Source organism: Gopherus evgoodei, chromosome 3 (genome assembly GCF_007399415.2).
Source record: "Gopherus evgoodei ecotype Sinaloan lineage chromosome 3, rGopEvg1_v1.p, whole genome shotgun sequence".
NCBI lineage: Eukaryota > Metazoa > Chordata > Testudines > Testudinidae > Gopherus > Gopherus evgoodei.
Genome location: NC_044324.1, coordinates 206,675,391 through 206,696,623, shown reverse-complemented (window position 1 = coordinate 206,696,623; position 21,233 = coordinate 206,675,391).

The following is a 21,233-nucleotide window of genomic DNA, read 5'->3' as shown; positions in this document are numbered from 1 at the left end:
CAGTTGCAGATATGACAGTTGAGTTCTGATGCAAGACAGTAAGGCTATTTTTAATGGCAGGCCTAAAAATACAGCTGCCTTCGAGCAATCCCTGATTAAGAAATTAGGTTACACACAGTTGTGTCCCACTACCATGTGATGTACTGCACTTGGGGTAAAACCCTGGATCCACTGAAGTCAATGGCAAAACTCCCATTGACTTCAGTGGGCCCAGGAATTCACCCCTGGAATTCAACATCTACCTTGCAGGTGTAATATATACCTACAGATTTAGTTTATGCATTACAGCTTATTTTCTGAATTTGTCCCATAATATTTACTTCTATTGTGTTTTTACCATGCATTTCAACCAATATGGTTAAGCTAGAAAAAAATCTTACATAATAATAGGTTTAAGAATACTTGTTAGACTTCAAAAGAAAAATAAATCTCTTATCTGATGTCTTATAGTACTACATAATTACTGTGTAATGAGAAAGATTGTCATTAAAATTTTGTTTATAATAGTCACGTATAAAAATGAGAGTTCTTTAATCACTGCAAGGTACTGTAAAAAAGTATAAACAGTTTATACACAAAAACTCTAATAATTATCCCAAAATCAGGATAACAAAGATGCTCATTAAGAGGAGCATCAAAAACAAATCCTCTTAATTTAGCAGCTTAACGAATTTAAATAAAATATTCACATCAAGGGTGAAACATGGTCCCAGCCCAGCAGCAGGACATTTTATTTCAGGTTTAGTTTTGACTGTTAAAATTACTGCAATGCACAGAAGAGAAAAGGAATCAGTAGGTTTCAATTATTTGCACCTGTAATGTGAAAAGGGCTTTGGGTGCTAATGTTTAAAATGGTAGGGATTCTCCAGAATTCGTCCTGTTTTCCACTCTACCTTTCCCTTCCCCTATATTCACAAACACATCCCCTCAAAGGTCCTCATTGCAATGTCTTTTTTTCCAGCTGCATGGGAACCATTCTTTCTCTGAAGTCTACCAGTGCCGTTTGGAATGTCAGCAAGAGGGTTTGCTCAAGACGGATGCAACGTGCCTGCCTTTCCCCCATGCATTTAGGGCTTGATTCTACACCCACTGAAGTCAATGGCAAAGCTCCTATTGACTTTAGCAGTGCAGAATTAGGCCTTTAGTATGCTGCCTCTGCAGTACTCTCTATCTCTGCTGTTCTACTGGGTGTAGGATTGGGCTCAGAACCCGAAGTGGTATCAATTTTTACTTTCCCTTTCACTTCCTCCCCACCTCAACTCCCTGCTAAATACTGAGGATTAAGAGAACCTGTTTCATATATAATATATTTATAATATATTATTCCATAATATAGTATGTTAGTATATTAATGTACTATAGTAACAGGATATTATTCCATGCAAGATATTATGCCATAATACACATGTGCTATCACAGAATGTTCCATAATGGTTCCTTTGGAGTTATTCTAGGCATGATGTGAATGAGGAGTTGCTAAAGTGAACTCCATATTAACTACTGGCAGGCCTTTAGCATTATTTGAATGCGGGGTTTTTAATATGTGATTGAATACATCTATAAACTGAGCATTTTTTAAAGAGAACTCTGGAATCCTACAGAGTTGTCTTTAAGAGCGCTTTGATCTTTCCAGAGTGCCTATCTTGTGTTTCTGTAATTGCTCTAGTTTAACAAGGCTCCATAGCACTTCAACAAAAAGAAATAATTTTATTAAGGCTATAAACCTAACTGACCGCAGTGATGGAATGTGCCTCTGTGGATGTCTCCCTAAATCCTATAGAAAAAAATAAAGAAAAGAGAGGATTCATGATGAAATGAAATATTTATTAAACATTTTGCTAGTGTCCCAGGTGGCATGAAGAAGCCTTGTGGTATGTTGAAAAGCTTGATCTTTCTAAGTATTGTGAATGCTGATTTAAATGATTGCGTGAAAGCTGAGGAAGTTCTGGCTGAAATTTTGGCTAAAGATGACAGCTCTGGGTTTCAAGTTGCACAAAGCCATCTGAGGGATTAAGCCAACAAAACCCACTCAAAGATATCCCATTTCAAAAAGAATAATCTTAATATCAGTGATTCACACTCAGACAGTGGCAAAGATTCCTCATTACTCTGACTTTACCATATTAATCTTACTTTACAAATACATGCAGTGATTTATATCATATTTAATTAACTGATTGAGGGCTCCTGTGGTAAAATGGCATCACATTAAGCTCTGTCCTTATGGCAAATGCGAATCACATCTTTACCCTTGCAAGAGAAAAATATCATGGGATTCACTGATGACAGGATGTAGGAATCGAAATAAGGTCCCTCCTGTTGTTTGAGAATCCAGTGAGGGTGGTTGCCATATGTTCATCATTTCTAAGGGGAAAAAATGACAGGATAGAAGAAAGAACTGCTCTAGTTCTTCCAATATGTTCAAATCTCAGATGAAAATGATTGTACAACAGTTCTGTACTGAGGCCAAGTTTTGCTTGAAAGTACATAGAAAACTTTCAGAAAGCTTCTAATGAGAGGTTTTAAAAATGACTTTTCTATTTTTAAATAACTGTTGTGTGAAATTACTCCATTTATCAGGGCAATAAGAAGATTGGAAGAGCTTAAAAAAAAATCTCTTCACTAGTGAAATAAGAAACCAAGAATTAAACTTAGCTTTTGTCAAAAAGAGTTATTCCCCTCAAGCAATCACAACCTGTTTTTGAAAGGTACAAACTACAAAAAAGTCTTTTTGTCTGATGAAATTGTACTGTGCACATAATTTCTTGTTACCATTACCAGAATTACAAAGGTTCTTAAAATTCGGAACATATCTTCCTACATTTTTATAATGCTTTTAATCCTGTAAGATCCCTAAATATTTTCAAACTACATTACATGAGCCTGAGCTTGCTCCCATGAAGTCAACGGAGTTTTCCCATTAACTTCAACAGGAGTAGGATCAGATCCTATAAGAATCATTTCATCAAGAGTGTAATGAAGCCATCTCTGTGGGGAGGGTAATAGCAAACTCAAATGGCACATATGACAGTGTAGCAGGAATAAGGAGACAATTCCCCTCCCCCCAAGAACACCGAAGCAAACTTTTTTTTTATTAAAAGTGCCTAGGAGATCTTAAGTAGATCCCTGTAATCTCTTCCTGCTTCTTGGTAGTTTATTAGAAGTTCATATTCAATCCAACAGTAGTCTGTGAGTCACGACTGCAATAAACATTAGCATGGTATTGTGATTAGAAAGATTATATATTTTTTACAATCAGTTAGTCTTATCCCATCCTTGTTCAGGTACATTAAATGAATAGAAACAGAATAATTACAGTATTTGCCTTTTATGAAGTACATACATTCTGGTTTTCATCATATATCTTTATAAAATTTCATCATGAACAAAAATAAAACAAAAACAACAAATGTTAAGGAGTTTGTAAACTGTTTTCTGAATGTGAACTACAAACAGGATATCTAAACAGCTTGTTTATACTTAGTTTGAAGGATAACTGATGGTACAGTAACTATAAATAATTGTGGAATATAACACTGTTAATAGTTTTGAAACTCCCACTGATTTTAACACCTGAAATATGATTTGTGGAAGTCCTAAAATATATTTTTAAATTTCAAAATGCAATTGTAATATTTTAAGTATGAAATTCAACACAAAGCATAATGTATTCCTGTTCAGTTGTTCAAGTTTAAAACTGTGTGCCTAAGAGATATGCTTGGTGATTTTAACCTACAGAGTTAAATGAATATGTTCAAATCCACTACACTTGAGTATATTTCAGTTTATAATGATTAGATTCTAATACGGATGATACTGACATTTTAAATATTCTGAGATCAACTTCGCACTCTGTACAAATTCAGATAATTACTTCAATTTCTTTTAATTAACATTGTTATAAAATGTATTTAATAAGTTTAAGAAATCTATTATTTAGTATAGAATATCCACAAATTGTTTGATTTATTAGCAATCTGTGTAGCCTATATTTCTCATAGACAAGACTTCAGATTTGATTTATATTAATTTGGACTCTAGCTTTTAGTCATTTAAGGATTACCTTAAAAATATGTGAAGGTCAAAGCAGTCCTTCATTTTAAATATTTCAAACTGCTATGCTTATTGGTTTGAATTAATATAAAACTTACAGTAATTGCAAAATTCCAATTATTTGTGGTAAAAACTGTTTCTTTTTGGAAGTTACATAAAAATTATAGATGCACCATATAGTCTGTTGCTGGAGATAGACTTTTAAAGTAAAGGCAATTAATGTGAGTTTGATGATACATAAAACTGGACCTACATTAAAAAGACTTTTTCTTGTTTGCTTGTTTACCAGTTTTGTCTTTAAATAATAGTCTTCTTTTGGGATTTAATGTATATCTGCTTCCACTAAACATAATTTATGAATATTTTAACACATGTGTACTCACTGGGGTGTATTATCATACTGATATAAATAGAATTAATGAGCAGTCAACCTGCCACATGTCATGACATATGACGGGGCAGCTAGAACATAGGAATAATTTTTTCTGTTTCATATTAAAGATTCTTTCCCCATTTGAATATTTGTTCCCAGATACTAACAGGCCTAATTTTCTAACCACCACTTTAAAACTTGTAAGAAACTACAATTGCAGAACATATCCAAGACTGATTGTTTTCATGTCATTTTAAAATTTGTAAACAAACAGACTAACAAAGTTACTTCTTTTCAGTTTACATTTCAAGGATTTTATAACAAGTGACTTGATGTCGCCTAAATTTTTACTCCCCACAAATACATACCATTTTATTTGTTGTTGGGTTGGGTTTTGGGGGGAAGAGGTGTTGGGGGGGTTGGATTTTTGTTTTTTTTAACATTTTTTTCAATGTCATGCTTATCTCTTTCAGCTGTCACTGGACTAGAACCCACCCTTCTGAACACATCAACTTTCTAAACCCAAAATGATGGGCATAATGCAGGTAAAGAGCTATTCCAAAATATATCCCTTAAACCAATTATTTGTTCTCATTCCAAATACAGGGTAGCAATTTGTTAACCATGCCTAACAAGATTTTGAGAGAGAGAGAGAGAGAGAGAGAGAGAGAAGCTGACAGGACTTGCAAAATATTAATTTCAGACACAATCCACTATTTAGCACTTTATTTCAAAAGATGAAAACTGAAATGTGACATCAGTTCTGATTGCATAATACTGTATGGTCAGTTATGGTCTAGGGGTCATAATAAAATTAATGAGTTAACTATATCAACCAGATTTCACAGCAAGAGTCTAATTAAAAATCCATGACATTAAAAGTTTTCTGTGCAGCACAGAAGATGCTCTTATATACAATGGTGGTGGGGCTAAAGGGGGGGGGGGAGAGAGAGCGTGATCTCTCTCTTTTTCTGTTTAAAATCATATTTTAATTTTAGCTTTCATGAACCTTTCAGGCTATGACTCACTCTTAATCTTTAACAGAATTGTCTCCTAAAAGATGAATATAATTGTTCAGATGGTCTGGTTTCTGAAGGCTTGAAAGAAGTAAAAGAATATTACATTGTGCTCTCAACAATAATATTAAAGAAGGAGACCCTACAAGTCTAGCGCAAAATGATCTCCTCGGCAGGAGCACCTCTCTTGGGAAATCCAGCTCTGTCACACACAAAGAAAAGGGGCACCATCTAGTGCTTTTCTGTAGGAAAAGCCTTTAATACTGGCAGGGGTGTAGGGAGTTGTGGAAGAAATGACATTCTATTTTTTTTCTTCTTCTTGTTGTTGTTGCAAAGGACAAAGAGAACTTGTAGGTCTGTTTCATATTCCATTTAGAGACACTAATGTGCAGCTTTAGGATGTAAGTAAAAAGCATCAGCTTTACTAATTACAAAAGAAAAAAGTCCCAACACCTACAATAATGTTAAACATGAACACACTTTAAAATCCAATATTTTGTATGTGACTAATACACTATTGGAAATGACGTGTTATGATGCTTAAATATTTCTCATCATCCTTTTTCATTATACATTTTATCTTTCATTTATTTATAAGAATACCTTTTTCCACAATATTTTAATTTCATTTCACTTGAGACTACACCCTGATGTTAATGTCTCTGAAAATTCTTTTACATATAATATGGCCAGAGTTCACTTAATACAACAAAGAGATTCTGTGAAAAATGATTTGTAGCACAAAATCCTTTTTACTGCAATAAGATCACATTAACCACTCATCCCATTAGGAAAAAACCTGGGAATTTTTATCTGATTTCCAAAACAGACTCATATGTGAGACCAAAGAATGAACACACATTGATAAAATTTCATAGCACAAAAGTCTTATTATCTGAATGATTGCTGAAACCTGTTTGAAACCAACTTGGGGAGAGTGTGGGGGGCACTCCCGTTTGTTGTTCTTTGGCAAATAGATGATTTTCTAAGAATGGTGGAATAACAGCTCAATATTGTTTGACTCCTTGATACCATGACTTGCTAAAAGTTGTATTGATCAATTACTAGTATTCAGTCATATCAGCCAAATTTTCAAAAAAGTACTACTAATTCTGAAAGTGCTACTGATTTCAAAAGTGCTACGGAAGGCATGCATCCGACGAAGTGGGTATTCACCCACAAAAGCTCACGCTCAAAAACGTCTGTTAGTCTATAAGATGCCACAGGATTCTTTGCTGCTTTTACTGATTCTGAGTGCCTCAGATTTTGTGGTCAACTTGAGACACCTTGGGCTTGGATATTCAAAAGTGCTGAGCACCCATAACTCCAAATAAAGTAAACAGGAATTACGGGTGCTCAATATCTCTGATAATTAAAAGATGTCATTAAAGGTGCACAGAAAAATAGACACCCTAAATCACTGGCCATCTTTGAACATTTTGGCCTTGGAGCATGATCATAGATTCCTTGCACACTCAAAGCTCCCATTGAAGTGAGTGTTGAGTGCAGAACGAATATAGGATTAGGCCTTGAAGCAAAACAAAAAAAATCTGTATTTCTCTAGAAAGCACTTTGCAATGGAAGTTGGAGGCCTGACCAATGATTCTGTGAAGGATGACTGACTAGCCAAAACACAATAATACCTCACATTCCTATAGTCTTTTTCTTGTGAGGATTTCAAAGCATTTTACAAACATATATTGATTATGCCTCTGGGGTAGATATTAGGACTTCTATTTTACAAATTGGGAAACATACACTGAGTTTAAATTACTTGCCCAAGATCACACAGCTAATAAAGAAGAGTCAGAGATAGGCTCTCTGGATCACCTTCTCTTACAGTTCCATATTTTAACTGTCTTGTGTAACCCTATTAAAGAAGGTCTGCTACACACCTACAAACAAAATGTGAGACCTTGAAAGCATTCAAGTTTTATGATCTAATGGTCTGAGCATAGGGCTGGGAGCCAAGCTCCATAATTCTTATCCCATCTCTGATAGAGGCTTGCTCTGTGGCCTTTGCCAAGTTACTTAGGTCAGAATCTTCAAACCTTGGTCTCTAAAATCAGGCATTTAAACAAACGGCCTGATGGTCAGAGCTGCTGCACACCCATAGTTCCCAATGAAATCAATAGGCATTCACACCTCTAGTAATCAGGCTACTTGCTGAGGTGCCTAATTTTAGGCACCCAAATTTTCAAATTTTACATCTCTGCACCTCAGTTCCTGACTCTGTGAAATTGGTAGTAATACTTACCTCAGACAGGTGTCATGAGGATTAGTTAGTGACTGTGAAGAATTTTGAAAATGAAAAGCAGAACCAAGCATTAGGCTTTAGTTGGTATCTTCTTATCCCATAAACTAAACAACGGAAGCTACAGATACAGCCCAGACTGTGAACTATAACAAAATGTTAACTTAAGCAAAATCTTCTTTAAGATTCTGATTCTGAAATTGATAGTGCCTAGGTGGACTGCACAGGTAAAATGGTCTGCCCATGTGCTATCAATGCAGTATGAGAGCATAAGTTAATAACATCACTGAAGTAGCCATGATCTTGCATCATTATTTTGTAATTTCTATTCTAATCTCTATTGATCATTTTTACTATAATCCAAACTACTGATGCAGTTTAGGATATATTTAATTATTTTAAATGCTATTTAACAAAGGAATCTCTGAGAGATAGCTTCCTCTAAAAGCTGGAAAGAAAAAGTTCACAATAAAATTCTCTCTTCAGGGCTTTCTTTGGTACAGAATATACTTCATTAAATTTAAGGCAGACACAATCTTGCCTTGACAGGTTTCAGACCTTCTAGAATTGATTAGACAAGCCCATTAGAAAAGTCTGTGCTGGTTTCCTTCTAAATTTATACATGAAGAATCATGTATCCCTTTTGAAAATAAGCACTAGCCTGCCTCACATGTAGGATACCTTCACAAGCTCTTAATATGTCTCCAAGCTTTTGCCTGCAGTTTTTTTTCCCACTCTAAGTGTTCCATTTTTCTCTCATCTTTGCAGCCTAGCTTTCCCGAATGCTATAGTTCACAGTGAAACCCTCTGGTAATGACAGCACTAGAGTGATAATGTACTTTCCTGATTTCCCGTTAATAGTAGCACTTGATCCAACAATGTGTGCCAGCTCAGTGGCAGAGGATGCTTTAATATTTTCTAGAGGTAAAAGGACCAGTTCAATTTACAGCCTTGGCTAACTCAGCAGTTTCACTCAGTTCTGGCACAGAAACAGATGTTTTAGTTAAAAAGAAAAATCTCCTAGTTTGGTCAGTTTCATACCATTAAAGCAATCAATTCCCCCCCTTAAATTCCCCCCTTCATCCCAGTTCTCCACACTCACCTCAGGAAACAGTGCTGTTAAAGAAGAAAATAATTTTTTTTCTGTGTTAATAAGTAATAAGTAGCGATGGGCCAACTGATGCTACATGTATCCTGACTGAATAGCTGCTGATACTCTACATTAACCTTTGAGAGTGAGAAGTGTATTATCCCTGCTGTTTTCCACAGTAAATTAGGTCATATCTGGCATCCAACATGCTGGAAAGTGTTCAGCCAGTTGGAAGCACCAGATTGGATCAACATCCTTAATGCTTAAATTATAAACAAAGGATGCCTCACACTGCTGGTGTAACAAAAACAAACAGTGTGAAGGAAGGGGAATTGCCCCCTCCCACAGAAGAGAATGGTTTCAAGTGGGGAGGAAAAGGAAGAAAACTCCAAGATCTATCCACTGTGGGCTTTCCTTCCAAATTCTTTCATTAAGGAAACAGTTACTCCCATTCCACCACAGAAAAAACAAACAAATATGGGGCAAAATCCTGGATCCAATGAAGTCAATGGGATCTTTGCCATAGATTTCAATGGAGCCAGGAGTCCAGCCTGAAAACGTTATGGACCTCAGGGATCTTCTAGAGAACCAGGCCATCTTACTCCCAAAGCAGGGTTGCCCACTCCCTTCTACATACAACGGGCCCTTACTAGAACATGCATCTATAGAGCGTGGGACTGTGCATGGATCTCAAATTTAATTACCTTTATTTGAATCCATGGTAATGGGGACCGCATATGGATCCAAAACCCTGCGTTCTAGTGAGGATCTGGTGTACTAGTAATCAAAAAGCATTAACTCAAACAGCCACAACCTATAGAGGGTGTGGGAAATGTGTTATGACATGCATATTTTTCAAAACTGCCATCACGCCAATGTAACCTACACATCTCCTGAGTGTGGTGTTCTATCCCATCTAGTGGCACCGAGACCATTTAGAGAGTGATATAAAATAGAGTCCGCTCTACAGCCTTATCTAGAAGTCAGTTAGCTTTTAACTCATGCTGTAGAGGCTCATGAATAAGCTCCAGAGGCCCTAGGTTCAATCCTGCCCACCAATGACCGGCATCCGTCGGCGTCACGCCAACATAAAAGCTCTGAGATAAAGGTTGATAAAAACTCTGTATATTATATTCTGGAAGATGAAGGCATAAAATTAATTAATAAATTGATTGATGGAGAATATTTACAAGAAATGTAAAGTCACATTATGGCTAACAAGAGATACTCTCAGTTAATATGTGTTACATAAAATAGGACAAAAAATATCAGACTTGAAACAGCTTTCAACTTTGATTAGTTATTCCCCAAGCCATTTAGGCTGTAGCCCACCACTCCTAAGCATGCTAGTTATAACATACAGGAAACAAGATAAACTAACTATAATAATCATCTCTACACTACAGAGTTAAATTGACGCAAATTACACTGATTATTGTAAACCACTATAATTACATCACTTGTGCATGTTCCCACAACGTTCCTTGTGTTAGTGGAGCACAGCCACAGTTGGTGCTCTAGTACTGAGAGGGAGAGACGTGCACTATGAGTAAGTATCCCAGTGTGCAACTCACCACCTTCTGCCACTACTAGTTGTGGGAATGGGGAACGACTGACAGTGCATCCTGGGTGTGGGCTCAACATCCTGTGATGCAGTTTTTTCTGTTCGATCACTCCATGGGCTTCCAACTACATTTTGCGCCATTTTTTAACAGTCCCTGTAACCTGCACCCACCATCTCTGCCTGAAAGGATTGACCCTACACTGCTCACGGCTGATGTGGTATTTCATGAGCTGCGAATCCGAACAGGAATCTGTGGTACCTGCCCTGCTATGTGCCATGAAAAGAAGCAATTGCAGATTGATGTTGGCATTCATGGAACAGCTGCACACGGTGGACTGTCGCTCAAGAAACAAGCGCTGGGTGGTGGGATTGCATCATTATGCAGGTATGAGATGCTGAACAGTGCCTGCAGAATTTTCGGATGCGCAAAGCCACCTTCCTGGACCTGTGTGCAGAGCTTGCCCCTGTCCTCTCACATAAGGACACCAAAATGAGAGCTGCCCTCTCAGTGGAGAAGCATGTGGCGATTGCTGTGTGGAAGATGGCAATGCCAGATTGCTACTGATTAGTTGTGAATCAGTTTGGAGTTGGGAAGTCCACCATGGGGAATGTGGTCATGCAAATGTGCAGGGACATTAATTGCATGCTGCTAAGCAGGACTGTGACTCTGGGCAATATGCGTGAAATAGTGGATGGCACTGCAGCAATGGGATTCCCTAATTGCAACAGTGCGATATATGGGATGTATATCCCAATTTTGGCCCCAAACCATCTTGCGATGGAGTACATCAACAGAAAGGGGAACCTCTCTATGGTATTGCAGGTGCTTGTGGATTATCGGCATTGTTTCACTGTTATCAACGCAGGGTTGACAGGAAAGGCGCATAACACGCGCATCTTCAGGAACACTGGCCTGTACGGAAAGCTGCAAACAGGGATTTTCTTTCCAGACCAGAAGATTCCAGTGAGGGATGTTGAAATGCCCATAGTGACCCCGAGATACCAGCCTACCCCTTACTTCCATGGCTCATGAAGCCTTATACTGGAAATCTTGACAGCAGCAAGGAGCACTTCAGTAACAGGTTGAGGAGGTGCAGGGGATCACTGCAAGCAACTAGGGAGGCTATTGTAAATTCTGTCACCATTTTCCACAGGCTAGAATAATTGAAGCCGATATCTCACTCCTGAGGATAAACAAGGATGCAAGGGTGCATCTTCTTCATGCATTAGCTTCAGACCAGGTCCCTACTTGCCTGTGTGCTGCTTTGGTCCCTGCACAAGTGATTGACAATTGGCACAGCAAAATTTCCTACAGTGGGGGAACAAATAAACCAGCTCTGGCAAGGAACCTTCGGCAACAGATTGTTGAGTACCTCCAGGAAAGTTTCCTAGAGATTTCTCTGGAGGATTTCTGTGGTATCTCAGTGTGCATTAACAAATTTTTCCACAGGGCCCCCACTGCATAGGGGAATGGGAAGTAGATGCAAACACTGCTAGTCTTGTACACTTCTAACATATAATGAAACAAAGGACAGCTCTAACTCATGTAACCGAGCAGTATCAAATCAAAATGAGCACTTCTCAGAACTCCCCTCTCCTGCATCATAAATGCCAGAGCTGGAGTGCTGGGACTGGCTTGAACCCTCCAGAGTCGAGAAGAGGTCCTGGCTTGCCATGCTACTGGATGACCCTGTCGCCTGTCCCACCTCAATCTCCAACTCCACTTCCTCATCCATCACTTTGTCTTCAGGATTGAGTCCACTGGCCACTGTCTCCAGCCCCACTCTTGCCCAAAGTATCCAAAGGACTCTTGGAGGTGGAGGTGTGGTCACTGCCAAGCATGGCATCCAGCTCCTTGTAGAAGCAGCAGGTCTTTGGCACTGCACAATAGCAATGGTTTGTCTTCCTTGAGCTCTCCTTGATCTTTGCACAGCACTGATGTGTTTCCCCAACATGCCATCAGAAATCTGCCCAGAGGTATCAAAGTTCTTATAGCTGAAGCAGAGCTAGGACTGCACAACCTCCTCTCCCCACAAACCCAGCAGATCCAACAACAGTACATTTGCTGCGTGGAGCTATAAGGGTCAGCTGGGAAGATGCAATGTGAGCTCTGCATGCCGAGAAAACAGGAAGTGGTATTTCAAAAATTCCAGGTCTTTTGAAGGGGAAGAGGCAGATGCCTGTGTACCTGGCTGCAGGGCAGCAGAGTTCAAACTACTGACCAGAGGGTCAGGATGGGCATTGTAGGGACAACTCCTAGCAGCCATTTACAGTGACATACGCAAGCGCAGTGTCTACACTGATCTAATGTTGCCACAAAAAGTTCTATGCCTCTCATCAAGGTGATTTTATTTTGTCAGCATAGCAGGATAGTTACATTGGTGGGAGGAGCATTGTAGTCCACTGTTTTGTCGAGGAAAGCTGACTTTTGCTGACAAAATTATGTAGTGTAGACAAGGCCTAAAACTGCACTACTCTGTGGGTGGGGTTTTCAAAAGAATTCAGCGTTGGCCCAACTCTGCTCCCATTGAAGTCAATCCACTAGATGGACACAGAAATAAACTAACAATGAATGCCTTTCAAAACCCCACCCTGTATCTAGAAAATTGTTAACCTCATTTCTATACTAAAGGCTAGATTGTGACTGAGTCTTGTGAGGATATGTAACAGGGAGGAAGGGAAAGATTAAAGGAGCTGTTCTCTCCCCAACTTGCATGTCCAGTACAGGGGCTGGCCACAGCTGCACTCCCTGCAATCCCCTGAGGGCAAGAATTAGCTTCAAATTGGCACATTCCAACTTCATAACACCGAAGTGAGTAGGTTCATTATACACACATGACTATGCACTAGGTTATTCATTAAGATGGAAAATGGCAAAGAGGATCCACAAATTAAAGTTAATAGTTCTTAAGCTGGCCTGAGTACGCCTCATTTTTTTCCCTCATGACCTGCCTTCTACCCATTTCATGGCTACCTCTCCCTTTCTACCCTTCCCTCTGACCATTCTGCTCCCTGCTATGCTTTCCTCCTTCTCTCCCTCCACATGGTAGTTTCTTCTCTACCTTCTTCTTGCTCATGACTTCTCCCCCCATTCTGTTCCCTTTTCTCCACCTTCCTGTCTCCTACTCCTTATAGCTACTTTTCCTTTCCATGGCTTCTTCTACCCCTTTCTGGAACTAACCTCTGTATCACAATCAGGTTTCTCTCCTGACAGCAAAGCTGTAGCCATCATGATGGCTGAGCCTACCTTTCTCTTGAACATTCAGCTCCAGCTCTACGCCAATGCTATGAACAATGGGGCAGGCAGGGCCTGCAGCCAGTTGCTGCTAAAAGAAGAAAAAGCTGGGAGGTGTTGCTGCTAGGAGAGGAGTAGGTCAGTTTAGAATAACTATCTTTTGATGCCACAGCACAGTCTTGGGTCATTGGTCAGGGCTGTCAGATGCTATTGTTTATTTTTTCATTTCCTTGACTCCTATTCATCATGGAGCTCAGGGCCCTGTAATGAAAAGATGCCTGTTCCTTCTAAGGGAAAGACTGAAGCCTGGCTAGAAAGACCCTCTGCCTTGGGGGTCTCTGTAATGGAAGGATAAGGGAGAAATGAGAGCTTCTATGGAATCAGGTTGTCTCTTATGAGGGAAAGGATGGCCTGAGTGGGAGAAGAGGACAGAGTTGAGGTGGAGTCTCATATCAGAGAGGTCAGCACTATGATAAACACAGTGCTAGGAAAGATCAGAGATCTCTTATTTAAAAGGCAAAAGATGGTATCTCTGGGAGTTGGAAATAAATGGTGATATTTAGTATTCTTAGGAGGAAGAATCAGGCATGGATTGAAGAATTATCTCCTCTGTGGGAAGGATGCCATCAGTGGGAACAGAATGGATTAGGGAGATTATTATTGGAACAATTGCCTTAGTGGGAACAGGCTTCCAGAGTTACAAAGGAGAGGAAATAGGAGTGAATGAGAATCTCCAGCATAGTAGAGAAAGAGAGCAGTGGAGCAAAGCAGCACATAAAATCCGTTGTTGTAAGTGGAATGTAGATCAACACCTTCCCTTGGTGCTGCCTAATCACTTCCCGTTATACTCTCCTGTTTTCATTTGTTCATATGTTTTCCAAACTTTAACCATTCAGGCTGGAATCATCCATGCTTGGTCTCTGCCTCAGGCTAGATTTGTTGTGTTTGGAAAAGTAGGAATTTTGTCAATTAAAAAAAAAATCGGACTCAAACAGGTCTCATGCCCCAGGAACTAGAAACTTGGCAGGGAAATAATCCCAGGTTAGAAAGATGCCTTTTGCTATCAACATGAAAATCTACCTAATTTGACGGAGTTATAATCTTCTGAAAACCACTATTCACCATTTAATCCTTAGCTTTCTGGTTGATTCAGCCTCATGCTTGCAAGCTTCACTGAGCTATGTGTACCTGCCAATCAGGTAGCTTACCTTTCCTTAGCAAAACACTATTTAACCTATACAAAAAAATGTGTTTCCTGGTTAGGAGCAAGGAGACTATAACTTTACAATTCACCTCTTCCACTGGCTAAGTGTTAATAACTCTGTACATTTCACAAGGGAGGGAGGGATAGCTCAGTGGTTTGAGCATTGGCCTGCTAAACCCAGGGTTGTGCATTCAACCCTTGCCATTTAGGTATCTGGGGCAAAACTGGTACTTGGTCCTGCTAGCGAAGGCAGGGGACTGGACTCAATGACCTTGCAAGGTCCCTTCCAGTTCTATGAGATAGGTATATCTCCATGTTTAAAAAACAAAACAAAACCTTATTATAGAGCAAGGTCTCATAACATTACCTTAGGAAGCAGGCAAGTATGACTCCTGCTCCCCTCCTTTTAAGATTAAGATATTAGAAGTTACATAGAGCCACTTCTGCCAGAGCAGGGAATAAAACTCAGGTTTCTAATATGGCAGACTTAGTTTAGACTCTACTTAGCTACACTGTTTGTCAAAATAAACGTGCCAAATCTATGTGCTTGACTATGCTATTGACAAAATGGTGATTCTCTTACACAGACAGGTTCATATAGCACATGGACCCCTGAACACTCTTAATGAACAGTATGTAAATACAAAGAATCATTAATAAGCAAATAATACACAAAAGTTCTCTTAGTCTTCCGCTCTAGCCACTAGATTAAGTTTCATCATTCATATGCACAAAGGTGGGCAAATAGACTTTGCATAGACAACTTCAATTGTGATATTTGCAAACTTCTGAGCACTTGGTTTTGCAACCTTACTGTTCTCTTAAAGTAGTTTTTTGGATGAAATTGTGCTAAATATGTGATGGCACCTTAAAATATCATGAAGCCAACTGTTGTTTGAAGCTTTTCTCTAACTGATTATCAGAGCTCATCTCGTTGAAATCTGCCTTTTAAAACTAAATTTAAAAACTGAACTAAAAAGAAGCTATTTTATACATGGAACATTGAGTTACTGTACTCTGATATACCTGCGAGGGGGCTGTATTCCAATCTGTACAATACAATACATTCATTCAGTTTTTTTCACCTCTGTCTCTCTTATAATTGAAAATGACTGAATTGTTTTGCAATTCCACCTACTCAGACTTATGATCTCATGCCAGAGTCTACTCTCAGATACATGGTATGCACAGCATCATGTGTCCCAGATAATCTGCTGCTGTACATGCATGGAAAATCTTCTTAGGTGTGATGGAGTATGGAATAAATCTCATACTTTTGTGATTCTGAGATTAGACTATGTCCCTTTGTCTACATCATACATCTACATCTTGTGTTCTATTTCAGCTGTATTGTTATGTGTCCTCACAGTTTCAAATGCTAATTTTTTGTCACTTCCAAGCAGAAAAGTACTAATTGGACGTAGCAATATTCATGTGAGCTTCAACCACAAATTCAAAGAGGGCAGGGAGGACTACATCTTTGAAGATCACTTTCCATGTCCGGCTCCTTTTGCCACAATCCAAAATGTCCATTCTAAACTCGCACTTCCTTCTCTTTACCTGTTCACGTCTCCTTACCTGTTCACCTCTACATGTCTCTTTTCATCTTGGAGCCTGCCTTTTGAGACAGCACTGGCAGTTCTTGCAGGGCACCCCTAAACTCATGGTGCCCCAATACCTGCTAGGATTACTGAGAGGAGAATTACGTTGTAAAAGTGGTTGTCTCCATTATGAAACTCACATCCTGAGAGTGTGGGTCTTTGTTCCCCTCTAGAGGCTGGTCGACATAAGACACTTAGGCATTTGCTAGTGATTGTAGCTAATAGATTTTGTCCTTTAATTCATGATGTAGAGGTTTGTGCTTTTAGCTTAGCAAGTCATTTGTTCAAATCCCAATGTTGACCATAGGTGGTCATTTAAAGAAATTATGCATCAGCATAGGGCTTGAATTCACTATAATTATTCTAAACAAAATTCACACCTACAATATTGTCTGTTATTTTTTTCTGTGTGATATATTGTACAGATATGGCATTTTTATAAGAAAAGAGAGCTTCTATATAGGTGCAACAACAACAAAAAAATCCATGCTTTATTTGCACTATCACAGTGTCAAACAGACACATCTAACAGCTTGTTAAGGATTCTGACTAAGTAGTTCAACAGGCATTTCTTGTACTAAGAAGAATTCTATTTAGAGCTAGCAAAAGAGGGTATTCAAAACATTATCTGCACATAATCACTATATTATACCATGTATCCCTTATTTTAATTCCTACTTGCTTGTTAATTACCTAGCAATGCTAAAGGTTTTGCAACTGCTCTCCTTTTAGCAGCTTTGTTTGCAAAGTGTCTAGCAATAATCTCTCAGCATTGCATTATCCTGCCCTTTTCGTCACATTATTTAATCAATAGGGTAATGACCATATAAGCCAGTTCCAAGGCCATCTTGTCATGCAGTGCTAAATAAATGAAACAAACAAAAGTACTGGTGTGCTTGCCTTCTGTTTTACAGGAACCATTTCTCTGTTAAACCCATTATAATTTGTAAAAATTACAGAGTCTTCAAATGTCTTGCCAGAAAACAGAATCTAAAGTGCTGAAAGTAATTGTTAGTTTATTTGAATGGACCTAATCACAAAACATGTGTGGTTCTGGTCAAATATTCACAGGAAGATTTTTTCTGTTAATGATGAAAACCACCCTTTTCTCCCACACATCATCATGTCATCACTTAGAGCATTATACATAAAAAGGCACAGTCCCAGCAGCCAGACAGGGAAACACTCACTGAAGTACACCAGATAGCTCCTCCCCCTCTTGGAGTCTCTGGCACCCATTGGCCAGCTGGGTGGGGGGAGGAGAGCTCACTGATCAGTGTTCCCCATTTCTCTCAGGATTTAACCTAGAATGAGGCCACATGGAGCCTCTTTCAGCTCTGTCCCAGCAGCCCCACCTTACCCACCCTGAACTAGGAATCTGGCCTGACAGATGCTGTGGTCTAGTTGATTGCCCCCATTTTGGGGTCGGAAAGGATTTTTTTCTTCCATGTGCCAATTGGTAGAGGACCAGAGAGTTTTTTGCCTTTCTTGCAGCACCTTCAAGCCACAGTGGGTTAAGCAGGAAGGAACTTAGCATCTAACAGAGGTAGTTGGTTGTGTTGTTAATTCATCACAAATTGCAGCTGGTTTCCAGCACAGTTAAAAGGATAAAATAAATGGTTCCCAGAGGTAAAAGACCTGTTTTGTGATGGGCCTTGGGCTTATGGGATAGAATGAGACGTTGTGGCCTTCCCAGACCGCAGTCAGACCATATGACCCTTGCATACTGAGGTCCCCACCCTTCTGCACCCTCTGTCCCACACGTGGTAACACCCCTCCACGGTGTTAAAGTTTAATAAAAGGTGTGATCTGCTGCTTAAAATCCATGCATGTGTCTGTCTTCATTTCACTACTGTGTCCACATCAAAGGAATTCTTTAAAATAAAGTCAGAAGGCGCACACAGGCTCCCCTCCATGCAGTCTCTCCCAACCTGCATGGGTGGAGAGGAAGGTGAGCTGTCCATGACACCGTCTCCAATGGCCTCCACGCAGCAAAGAACATTCCTATTCATCTTAATTTTTAGACCACACTCTTTGGCATGGTGTGATCCATAGTTGGGAAGGGGATAGGCCAGGGATGTTGAGAGGATGAAGACGGGGAGTAAATGTATGTTAGAAGCAGCACAGAATCATCACAAAACTTAGTATGACTGGCAGCATTGTCACTCTCACTTCACATGCACTGAAATTCTCTCAAAAACAAATGAAAATCAAAGCGAGTAATTAAAGCAATAAAGATTATATAAACATTTCAATAACCTGGTAAAAGCACGTTTTACCCCAAACATTAACTAAAGCCACTGTATTTCTGCTATCGGGCCCTAGCAAAGTAGAACAAGAATGGAATTTTTTAACTGCACCAATGCTGCTTATGTTTTTTGGCACTTTCCTCTTTAGGTGTGTTATGAAAATGACAATGTGCCAGTCATCCAAGCTGCCAGGCACTAGCTAAAATCTGTTCTGAGACAGAGTAATTTACACTTGGATGAACACCTCCCAAGAAGTAATCACTTAAATATCCACTGGTCTAGGTGCAACTCATTGCTGGTTAGGTAACTCCTATAATGAGCCTAAGTGTGAGCTATCCCAAAGACCTGAAATGGTTTCAGTGCAGACACTCAGTTAAGCTTATGTAAGAGCTGTTGTAGTGGTAACTGTCATAGTACGTGCACAAAGCACTCAGAGTGTTACGAGATATTAGTTCTGGACTATAACATTGCATTTTGGAAAACATTCTCCCAAAATATCCCACATGACACTAGTTTAGCAAAGTAAGATCCTAAAAAGCACGGCTCCAATCCCTTAATGGAATTAAGCTCTCCAACTGGTCCATCTGGTGGGCTGGCCACTGCAATTCTACTATCATGGCTTCTAATGTAGGGGCAGAAGTAGTGGAGAACAGTGAAAATGAACAAGGTAGTAAGGTAAAATAAAGGAAAGAGTGAAAATTTCACATGCCTCCAAATGTAGCAATCTAACCTGCATTTTGAGGATGGGCAGAACACTTACTAATTACTTGCCTGAGATTTGGCGCCTAGGCAATCTGATTTATTTTTTATTATTAATTATTATTATTATTATTAGAGTAGTGCCCTTGAATATCCTGTGTGGGCTTTAAACTGACTTTATAACCCAAAATTTTCTATTAAAATGCCTCCCCTCTGTTATGAGTGGAATGAAACCATGTTGTGGGTTGAGTTTAAACCCCATTGAGATGGATAGGTGCAAACATACTCTTCAGTTAACATGACTGTAAACATAAACCCCTATCTAAAACAAAAGGACTGTGTAAAACCATCCAGGAGCTTTTGGCTGAGGATTGTTTTGGGTAGGGGTATGGGTGTGCGCATGTGCATGTGAAGGCAGAAGAGACAAAAGACTGAAAAAAGATGAGAACAGAGAGAGAGAGGAAGAGGCAAAAAGCAAGAAAACCAAGCAGTAGCCTGTGAACACAATATGACCCTGAAAAAAACGGATTCGGTGGCTAAAAAGGCCTGGGACTGTGAACTAAAAAACTGGTCCTTTTGTTCTTGGTTCCGCCTGAAGGAGGACCTTCCCTGTAAATAAACAAGAATGCATCAAAGAAAATACCAGACCCTTCCGTTTCTACTTCCAGATGGTACAACCACAGAGCCCAGAACTTTCATTAGCCACTTTGGTCAAAAAGGGGCAACACCTCTCTAGAAAACGCATTTTCCCTGCAGATGGAAACAAATATTATGCCATTCTTTGAGACAGTGATTAACACTGACATTGGCAGACCAGATGCCAGCTCATGCTGAAGCTCCAGGTCAACTCACTTGTGTACGAGTATCAAAGTAATTGTTAAATGTATAAGAGTGTATTTGGTGTTTAAACTTCATTAAAACTAATGGGATGTTACAGACATTGTTTTCACTTATCTGTATCCTGTTATAATGCAATAGCAAACATTTACATTGTGGATACCACTGTAACTAAATAACTCATCAAACAAGAAAGAAGCCTTGTGTAATGAAAATGAAGAATTTTAACAGAAAAGTGCTAATTTCAAAGCAAGTGGTCATTGTGTGTGATGACTGGAGGTCAAAGGCTCAAAATGCATTCCTCACTCTCCATCATCAAAGGAAAGGCCACATGGGTAGTGACAATGTGAGCCTGTGTTCTGTGGGAAGAAACTATAAGAATGGATTCAAGGAAAGATCCTTCATCTCTGAACTGTTTGGATTCTAATAGGGCAGAATAACTGAATGAGAAGACGGAGACCCTCAAGAGTTATTCTGGGTGGCTCTGAGAGACTTTTGGGAAACTGGCAGATTACTACATCTTTGCCACCATTTGGAATTATAGACTGTGACTCACCTGTACATATATTTTAGCTGCTTTAACCTCTCAATAACTCTCACTTCCTTTTCTTAGCTAATAAACTTTTAGTTAGTATACTATAGAATTGGCTACCAGACTTGCCTTTGGTGTAAAATCTAGAGTAGCAACTGATCTGGGGTAAGTGACTGGTCTCTTGGGACTGGAAGCAACCTAAACATGACATGATATAAGTGAGTCCAATTTGCCTGGGTAGCAAGAGAGACTGGAACATTTAAGTCAATGGTGGGCAACCTGCAGGCTGCGGGCTGCATGTGGCCCATCAGGGTAATTCACTGGTGGGCTGCCAGACAGTTTGTTTACATTTGCATGGCTGCCCACAGCTCCCACTGGCCACGGTTTGCCGTTCATAAAAAGATGCCCGTCACAAAAAGGTTAGCGAGTCCATTTAAAAATGTTTACAAGACACTACTCCATTACTAAAGAACTAAAAGAGAGTAATATAATTAATGCCAATCAGAATGAGTTTATGGACAGAAGA